The 9,739-nt window shown below is 38.4% G+C and overlaps 1 long non-coding RNA gene across 1 annotated transcript; it reads right to left on the bottom strand.

Moving 5' to 3' along the window:
- Window positions 1-4,323: 4,323 nt before the first annotated feature.
- On the bottom strand, window positions 4,324-9,739 carry LOC119719129. The gene is made up of 3 exons (XR_005269880.1): window positions 9,272-9,739; window positions 5,341-5,457; window positions 4,324-4,453 (listed from the first exon to the last, which is right to left on the bottom strand). It is a non-coding gene; the product is annotated as an uncharacterized LOC119719129 (long non-coding RNA).

Consider the following 9,739-nt stretch of genomic DNA (forward strand, 5'->3'; position numbering starts at 1 on the left):
TACATCTTTAAAAATATACAAACTACATGTACCTCAAACATTGTCCATTTTAGGCAAGACATTGACACAAATTCGGTGAGTTTTAGCTCCATTAAAATGCTTGCAACTTGTATTTAAAACAGCCAAAAAAAAACAGCCCATCTGAAAATGAACTACGTGTATGTAAGCCTACATCTTTTCAATTTCAGACCCAAAGTAAAACCAAAATGTGTATTAAAAGTCAGATATTTATTTATTTTGGGTGGTTTTATGCATTAACAATTGAAAGATACAATGTGGATGTGCACATCTGCATTCTCGTACAAGTCTGTTTAGCCTTCAATCGGGGAACCACCATTGTCCCTCTTTTGCTTGTACTCAGAAAGACTCCCCCCATTATGTTTGGTACACGAATCCAAATCTTTGGGAATTGGGGACCCTATTGTCCTCTAATGTTCAACATCCCCTACTGAAACGAACTGCACTACATGTTGTACATACATGTGCACGTACATGTACATGTACATATGCACATGCCTTAATTTTCACAGTGTTTTCATGCCTGAGCGCTTACATTCACAATGAATGAGTGACAACCCCCATGGTGAGGTTGTTTGTTGTAGAAGTGTTAAGGATTATTAAGCCTCTGTTTGGGCAAAGGATTAAAAAAGATAAGAGTGCTGGCCAGTTGACAGTTAGTGTTTATAGCTCCATGGTTAGATCTACTGTTTTCTGTAAGGAGTTCTAGTGGAGGAAATACGCAATGTATGAAACCTAGAAGTTGATCAGGTAGATTGGTTTGCAGAAAAAATAAGCAAATTAAGAAGCTGAACTATTTATTTTTTGGCCTTATTAATCTGTTTAGTATTTAAAATGTTTTGTAATGTGTCTTGTACATGGACTATGCAATAGAGGACATGTACAGCAAGCCCCAATTAATAACAATTTTAGTATTTAAAATGTTTGAAAAGTGTATTGAACATGGACTATGCAATAGAGGACATGTACAGCAGGCCTCATTTATTAACAATTTTCAATGTTTTGTAATGTGTCTTGTACATGGACTATGCAATAGAGGACATGTATAGCAGGCCCCATTTATTAACAATTTTAAATGTTTTGGAATGTGTCTTGTACATGGACTAAGCAATAGAGGACATGTACAGCAGGCCTCATTTATTAACAATTTTAAATGTTTTGTAATGTGTCTTGTACATGGACTATGCAATAAAGGACATGTACAGCAGGCCCCATGTATTAACAATTTTAAATGCTTTGGAATGTGTCTTGTACATAGACTATGCAATAGAGGACATGTACAGCAGGCCCCATTATTAACAATTTCAATGTTTTGTAATGTGTCTTGTACATGGACTATGCAATAAAGGACATGTATAGCAGGCCCCATTTATTAACAATTTTAAATGCTTTGGAATGTGTCTTGTACATAGACTATGCAATAGAGGACATGTACAGCAGGCCCCATTTATTAACAATTTTCAATGTTTTGTAATGTGTCTTGTACATGGACTATGCAATAAAGGACATGTACAGCAGGCCCCATGTATTAACAATTTTAAATGCTTTGGAATGTGTCTTGTACATAGACTATGCAATAGAGGACATGTACAGCAGGCCTCATTTATTAACAATTTTCAATGTTTTGTAATGTGTCTTGTACATGGACTATGCAATAGAGGACATGTACAGCAGGCCCCATTTATTAACAATTTTAAATGTTTTGGAATGTGTCTTGTACATAGACTATGCAATAGAGGACATGTACAGCAGGCCCCATTTATTAACAATTTTAAATGTTTTGGAATGTGTCTTGGATGGACTATGCAATAGAGGACGTGTACAGCAGGCCCCATTTATAATAATTTTAGTATTTAAAATGTTTTGGAATGTGTCTTGTACATGTACATGATGGACTATGCAATAGAGGACATGTACAGCAGGCCCCATTTATTAACAATTTTAGTATTTAAAATGTTTTGGAATGTGTCTTGTACATGTACATGTATGGACTATGCAATAGAGGACATGTACAGCAGGCCCCATTTATTAACAATTTTAGTATTTAAAATGCTTTGGACAGTGTCTTGTACATGGACTATGCAATAGAGGACATGTACAGCAGGCCCATTTATTAACAATTTTAGTATTTAAAATGTTTTGGAATGTGTCTTGTACATGGACTATGCAATAGAGGACATGTACAGCAGGCCCCATTTATAACAATTTTAGTATTTAAAATGTTTTGGAATGTGTCTTGTACATGGACTATGCAATAGAGGACATGTACAGCAGGCCCCATTTATTAACAATTTTAAATGTTTTGGAATGTGTCTTGTACATGGACTAAGCAATAGAGGACATGTACAGCAGGCCTCATTTATTAACAATTTTAAATGTTTTGTAATGTGTCTTGTACATGGACTATGCAATAGAGGACATGTACAGCAGGCCCCATGTATTAACAATTTTAAATGCTTTGGAATGTGTCTTGTACATAGACTATGCAATAGAGGACATGTACAGCAGGCCCCATTTATTAACAATTTTCAATGTTTTGTAATGTGTCTTGTACATGGACTATGCAATAAAGGACATGTATAGCAGGCCCCATTTATTAACAATTTTAAATGCTTTGGAAAGTGTCTTGTACATAGACTATGCAATAGAGGACATGTACAGCATGCCCCATTTATTAACAATTTTCAATGTTTTGTAATGTGTCTTGTACATGGACTATGCAATAAAGGACATGTACAGCAGGCCCCATGTATTAACAATTTTAAATGCTTTGGAATGTGTCTTGTACATAGACTATGCAATAGAGGACATGTACAGCAGGCCTCATTTATTAACAATTTTCAATGTTTTGTAATGTGTCTTGTACATGGACTATGCAATAGAGGACATGTACAGCAGGCCCCATTTATTAACAATTTTAAATGTTTTGGAATGTGTCTTGTACATAGGACTATGCAATAGAGGACATGTACAGCAGGCCCCATTTATTAACAATTTTAAATGTTTTGGAATGTGTCTTGGATGGACTATGCAATAGAGGACGTGTACAGCAGGCCCCATTTATTAATAATTTTAGTATTTAAAATGTTTTGGAATGTGTCTTGTACATGTACATGATGGACTATGCAATAGAGGACATGTACAGCAGGCCCCATTTATTAACAATTTTAGTATTTAAAATGTTTTGGAATGTGTCTTGTACATGTACATGTATGGACTATGCAATAGAGGACATGTACAGCAGGCCCCATTTATTAACAATTTTAGTATTTAAAATGCTTTGGAAAGTGTCTTGTACATGGACTATGCAATAGAGGACATGTACAGCAGGCCCCATTTATTAACAATTTTAGTATTTAAAATGTTTTGGACAGTGTCTTGTACATGGACTATGCAATAGAGGACATGTACAGCAGGCCCCATTTATTAACAATTTTAGTATTTAAAATGTTTTGGAATGTGTCTTGTACATGGACTATGCAATAGAGGACATGTACAGCAGGCCCCATTTATTAACAATTTTAGTATTTAAAATGTTTTGGAATGTGTCTTGTACATGGACTATGCAATAGAGGACATGTACAGCAGGCCCCATTAATTAACAATTTTATTATTTAGTTGCAGCAGGCCCCATTTATTACATGTATTAACAAAAACAGGAGTTTCCTCATAAACCCAAAATTTATCATCGTTTGAGGAGCTAATGTTACTATGAAACCTAAAATTTGATCAGGTAGATTGGTTGCGTTAGAAAATTCAACTGATCAGCTCAACTTTCTTTTTGGCGGAATAATGTCCTTAGATAAGATTACTGTTATGAGTGATGCGACGGACCGGCTATTTTATGCAAAGAACTTGAATAATATACTAGCACTTTCTGGCACGTTTGGGACGGTGAGTAAAAAGAAGTAAATGAAGCCGTCTTTATATTAGCAGTAGCAGAGAAAGCCACATGAACAAAAAATTATAATAAAAACTCGTAAAGAAAAAAACAACAAGTGTATCGGTACATTATTAAAGTCATGTACCCTCCCAGAGTGGCATAGTGGCAATTAGTGGCATTCGGACCCTTGTGCTTATAGCCTGCATAATTGGCACGCAATTGCCTGCACCGACATGCAAAGGAATGCAAGGACCAGGCCAGGCGCCTGGCGTGCCGGTCTTGTGACAGGTCTTGACTACAACACTCTTGCCTTCTTTTGTCTTTGTATAAGTTCCTTGCTACATGTAGGAGCATTATCATTTATTTTAAGTAAAATTTGGCAATTCTGGAATGTAAATAAAAAAAATATAACTAACCTGTACTCAACACCCTGGTGGTTGAAAAAGAAAGTGTAATCGTTATCGTTGTTGCAATTTCCCTTGCCCAATTTCCCTCTATACTCCAGCAGGAAGTCCCCCTTGCTGAAATGCTTAGTGGTGAAAAGACCATAACCTGTATACCAACGAGAAATAAAGGTCCAACACCACAATTGGTCACTCATAAAAAGTATACACACATGTGCGAGTTGATAAGAATTGGACCCACATTTTTTTCCCCTCTTTGTTTTGCCAAGTTGATTGCCAAGAGACTTCATTCAATTTTGAGTATAGCTCAGTCGGTAAAGCGTCTGTACAGTATTCCGGAGGTCACAGGTTCGAATCCTGCCCCTGCCAGTCTTTCTTTGTTAATTCTTTGAAATGTATGCAAGATGATTACCTAGTCGGTTTCTCTTGTGTTTTATCTTTGTGTTAAGTATAAAACTTATAGTTATACATTTTTAAAAGAATGCCTGTTATCTTATGACAATTTATTTTTAAATGCAGATGATTTTGGCATGGAATTAATGACCAAAACAACACAGTACCTACAATACACGTTTGTTGGCCTACATGGACTATATAGTATGTTACAAGAGGACCCCTGTGTGGACCCTTCAAACTCAAATGGATTTAGGAATTAGGCTTTATTACACAAAGGTTATTTGCCTTTTGCTTGCCAAAAACCTTAAAAAATGCCTGGTTAATTTTGCTAGATCAGTGAATTTCAGGACCCCTGATAAACTTCATTTGAGAAATCAAAGGTGCATCCCACGGTCATGATGGAATCCCGATGTTGTTACAACTTTAAATTTAGTAACCAACTGTCACACAAATTGACTGATACATATCACTAACCAGAATGCGTAAATATGTATAACACTATCGTTTAGTAATACAGTATCGGTCAATTTTACTACGTACATTATATCAGTCATATCAGTACATTATATCAGTCAAACGTGAGTGAGTATAGCCATTTATTGGTTTTTATAACTGTCTTCAATCACATGTTCTACTTACCAACACAGTCATTGATGTACCTCCTCTCGAAGCCTTCTTGATCACTGCCATTATTGCACCATTTCTCAGCATGTTGTTGAGGCGATATTCTCCTTGTTTTTCTGCAATTCATTTTCTCTGACAAAGCAAAGAAGTACTACATTAAAGAAAATACCAAAAGATTACACAAACAAACATGCTCCATGTTGTATTTTTGCTTGCAATATGCACAACATGTCATTTGGCAATAAAAAAATCATTGATGTTCAAATTCATCAGAAATGAGCGTTGTTCTGCAAATTTTGAGAGTGAAGCAACGGCAAAACACATATCATCAGCAGACTCAGAGGAAATAAAATGATGATGATGTGCAGTACTACAAACTCTGGTCACAACGAACAAGTAACAATAAACTAGTTTGTCACAAATTTGTCCATAGGGTTTCATGTACAAAGTTCTTCATACGAAAGTACAGTATGAAATGCATTCACAGTGATCGAGATGGGTGTGCATGGAGTTAGCCTACATTTTGCACAACACATATAAAATAACCAACAGGAGAAGATCAACGGAAATTTTGCTGCTTATAAATAATTTGATCTTTTAGTGATAAAATTGAATATATGCACATAAATAGGCAGTACTGAAGCGAAATCGGCCAATTGATCCAAACGTCAAACAAATTTTGCAGTTTTCTTTCAATTTGTCCTACATGTATAATTTGTCTTCTGAAAAGTCTCTGAAATTATCATTAACGTATTACTTTCTGGTCCAAGTCATTATTTTGAGTAAAAAAAAAATTGTAAAAAAACATTGCAAAAAAAATAGTCCCCTGCGCACGAGGTCCAGAACAGCAGGACAGGACAGGAGCCATATCTGCAGCAAATGGGCATGTCAATTTTACATTGTACCTTGGCTACCCCGACCGTCACATTATAATCGACATGAATCGCTAAGTAGGTCTTAGCTTGGGCCTAGGCCTAGCTTATGTTGATGACATTTACAATGCAGCATGGCAGCACACACAACCAAAGATCCTACACAGCCATATCAAGCGACGTTGACGTGTACAATAGACGTCATTTTTTAGTTATGTTTTTTTAAAGCTCCGTGCACGAGCTCAGCTGGCAAAAAACGTTAACACAAAAAAAATTTGAGCGTTTGCTAAACTTACTTTATGTACATAAATGTTCATTTTGAATGTATTCGTCAATCTAGTGGAAAAAAAAAAAAAACTTTATATTATGGAAAGTTTTTAAAAATATCTCGAAAAATGTGCGATTCATCGCAACGGGAATCGCGGCTGCCGTGGCAGATTTTCGATCTAATCGCACAGGTCCCTGGCACCGTACCCCAAGCACCGGTACGCGCAAAATGATAGGAGCCCGCCGCCGAGTACCCATTAGTGCCGAGTCTGGGTACTCAACGGGCTCCAATCATTTTGCGTGTACGAGGTGTGGAGTACCAGAGACCTGTGCGATGAGATCGAAAATCTACCGTGGCAGCTGCAATTCATTACTTTTAAAGTTTATATCCAATACAGTGGCGGATCCAGAGAGGTTATTTGCCGGGGGCTGAGGTTGTTTGCCGGGGGGGCGCAACAGCTCATTCAAATGAAAAATGACCAAAATGACCTTATTTTACAAAATTTCGTTCACTGCCGGGGGGGGGGGGGGGTGCGCACGCCCCCCTAGCACCCCCGGGATCCGCCAATGCAATAGATCAATGAAGACATTCAATATGAACATGTACATAAAAGTAACACTCCATTTTTTTCACGTTGCATTTTTTTGCCGGCTGAACTTGTGGAGCTCATTCACGGAGCTATAAAAAAAACATAACTAAAAAATGACGTATTGCACACGTAAGTTCAGCAAAGTAAAAAAAAACATGTTTCACATCCCCGCCTGCTTCCTTTTTGGAGGCCGCCTGGATTTTAAAAAAAAAAAATTTGAAAACGCAGTAAAAAGACACCGAAAAAGTCCAGAAATTAATCGGAAAATAAATACTTGCGAAATATGTGAGTCGAAGTTTCAGTGACAGTATACTCTAAATGACACTAATATGTTCAGTTTTCTTGTCCAACTTGTCCTTCATTTTAAAAGTGTCTTTGAACAGTTGAAACACCAACGGTTGCAGGAAATTTTAAAATGGCTGCCATCTTGAAAAAAAAAAAGGCCCCTCTCCTCCTTTTTATCAAAAAAACGGACGAGAGAAACATTTATTTTTATTCGGCCTTGCGCCATCGTCGCTTGATTAAGGCCAAAAAAATAATACTTCTGCTTCCAGTTACCCGACTGACCCTATTTTAAGGCTGCGACCCTAAAAATGTTATCTGCAATTCCAGAAAAAAAATTATAATAATGATTGAATAAATGTCTTTTTTGTCTTCATAAAATACCTCTCAACAACCCTTTTTTAGTCAACAAAGCTTGTATTTATTTGTTTTCTTACTTACATTCGCTATTTTTTCAAAAGAAACCTTCGTTATTTTTACAAATTCGCTTCGCGATATAATTTTATACTTCGCAATTCGATGTCACGGTCTAATCACGTGCGTAAACCCAGCGCAATGCGGCGATGACTGGTTCCCGCCGCGCCAATTTAGAAGATATGATGAAATTGCGGTAACTAGTCTGTGCACGGCTATGCGATCGATAGCATGGCTACAAACACGTGCACTGTCAACTGGTCGGATTCGACATCGTAAAAATGCCAAGAAAGCACCGATGGAGAAAGAACGTTTTTGCAAATTAATTCACAGAAATGATCTAGCTTGTCTGTGTATGTATTTTCTGGGTTCAAGAGTTCATTATGAGATTGCACTACTCGTATTTGGAGTGATACATGCCGCGTGTTTCCCGAATTTTTGCCCGTGAAAACAGGTCTGTCGGCCCATGGCGGGCCGCTCGCCACACATGCTCGCATCACACACCTCGGGTTTTGGCTAGCTCCCCGCGTCTTGACTGGCGTGTTTCCCGACATTTTCGACCGTGAAAACAGGTCTGTCGGCCCATGGCGGGCCGCTCGCCCCACATGCTCGCATCACACACCTCGGAGTTTTGGCCAGCTCCCCGCGTCTTGACTAGCGTTGTGCATATGGTGCGAACGACCTGAATTTGCCATTATTGTTTTAAATTATCGAACGTAAATATATTGACAATAATTATAGGTAGGTTTTATTCACTTTTTGTTGCCATTTTGTGTATAGCTTTCGTAGTGCAACGGAAATAGTTCAGGCTAAAACTTCGCATATACATGTAATTGGATACCCCATTCAATCTGCATTAAAAAAAATGGCAAAAAAAAAAATTCCGACCGACCGACCCTATTTTTGAAAGGCATGTAATCGGAAGCAGAAGCAATTTTTTTTTTGGCCTAAGCGATGTATGCACAGTTTAGCGACGTCGCTAGATCTAGCTTTGGAACCCGACCGGAGTAGGCCTAGTCCTACCTGAATTTGTGTCCGTAACTTGCTCACCTTTCCAAATTAACCGAGTAGGCCGCCTAGGGCTAGGCTACAATGCAGCTAGGCCGCATGCAGGGCAGGCTATACTTTAACGCACAAAAGCAATCGAAATACTGAACACTATGATCAAAACAAAAACCAAAACATACAAGCAAAATACTGCCAAAATCAAATTTCTAACATAAATTTGGACAACGTCCAATCGCTCATTGTTAGGACAATATTCACGCCAAGCCATGTTTGTTCGACTCGTCTAATTAAACGTTAGGCAGTGCAGTATTGGCTTCAGTACTTGTTAGGCCTACGTACGTGCGCGTGATGTAGTGACTGTACTGATAGTGACGGGACCGCGCCGCGTGATCAGGTCAAGTAGGCCTATACTGAGCGTCGAAATATTAACGTGATGTGATAAAAAGAAAACCATGAGTAAACTAGGCCTAAAAAATGTTTTTGCATAGAAAATACAATGTTTTTTTTACAAACCTGATGTGCCTTCTATCTGCCTATAATCGTTAAATCATCGCAGGCGTCCAGCGATCTGAACAATCGAATCGTGGACGTGTTTCATCCTGCAAGCGCGGGAAATGGCATGGCACGGTGCCAACTTGCGCGCTCGGCGCGCTCGCAGCGGCCCGGATCGGTACAGCGCGCCACGCACGTACCGCTTGAGGGCGTCCTACAGTTAGGGACGAGTACGTTCCATTTTTTTGTCACACGAGCTGAATGTAGTTCATACTTTCACGCACCGACTCCTGATCTTCACCGCCAAAACGTGGACTATCGTTAAAACTGTTGGGGAATGATAGAGCGCCCTCTTCTAGCCAAAGATATTCCAAAAATACAGCAAAAGTAACCGTGGACGTCCACGGTCCCAGTGCGTCCACAATTTGAAGGTGTGTATCCTAGTGAAAGTCCACGATTGCCGGTATTTACACACGCACACACACACAC

The sequence above is a fragment of the Patiria miniata genome, unplaced genomic scaffold (genome assembly GCF_015706575.1).
Source record: "Patiria miniata isolate m_02_andy unplaced genomic scaffold, ASM1570657v1 HiC_scaffold_8, whole genome shotgun sequence".
Lineage (NCBI taxonomy): Eukaryota > Metazoa > Echinodermata > Asteroidea > Valvatida > Asterinidae > Patiria > Patiria miniata.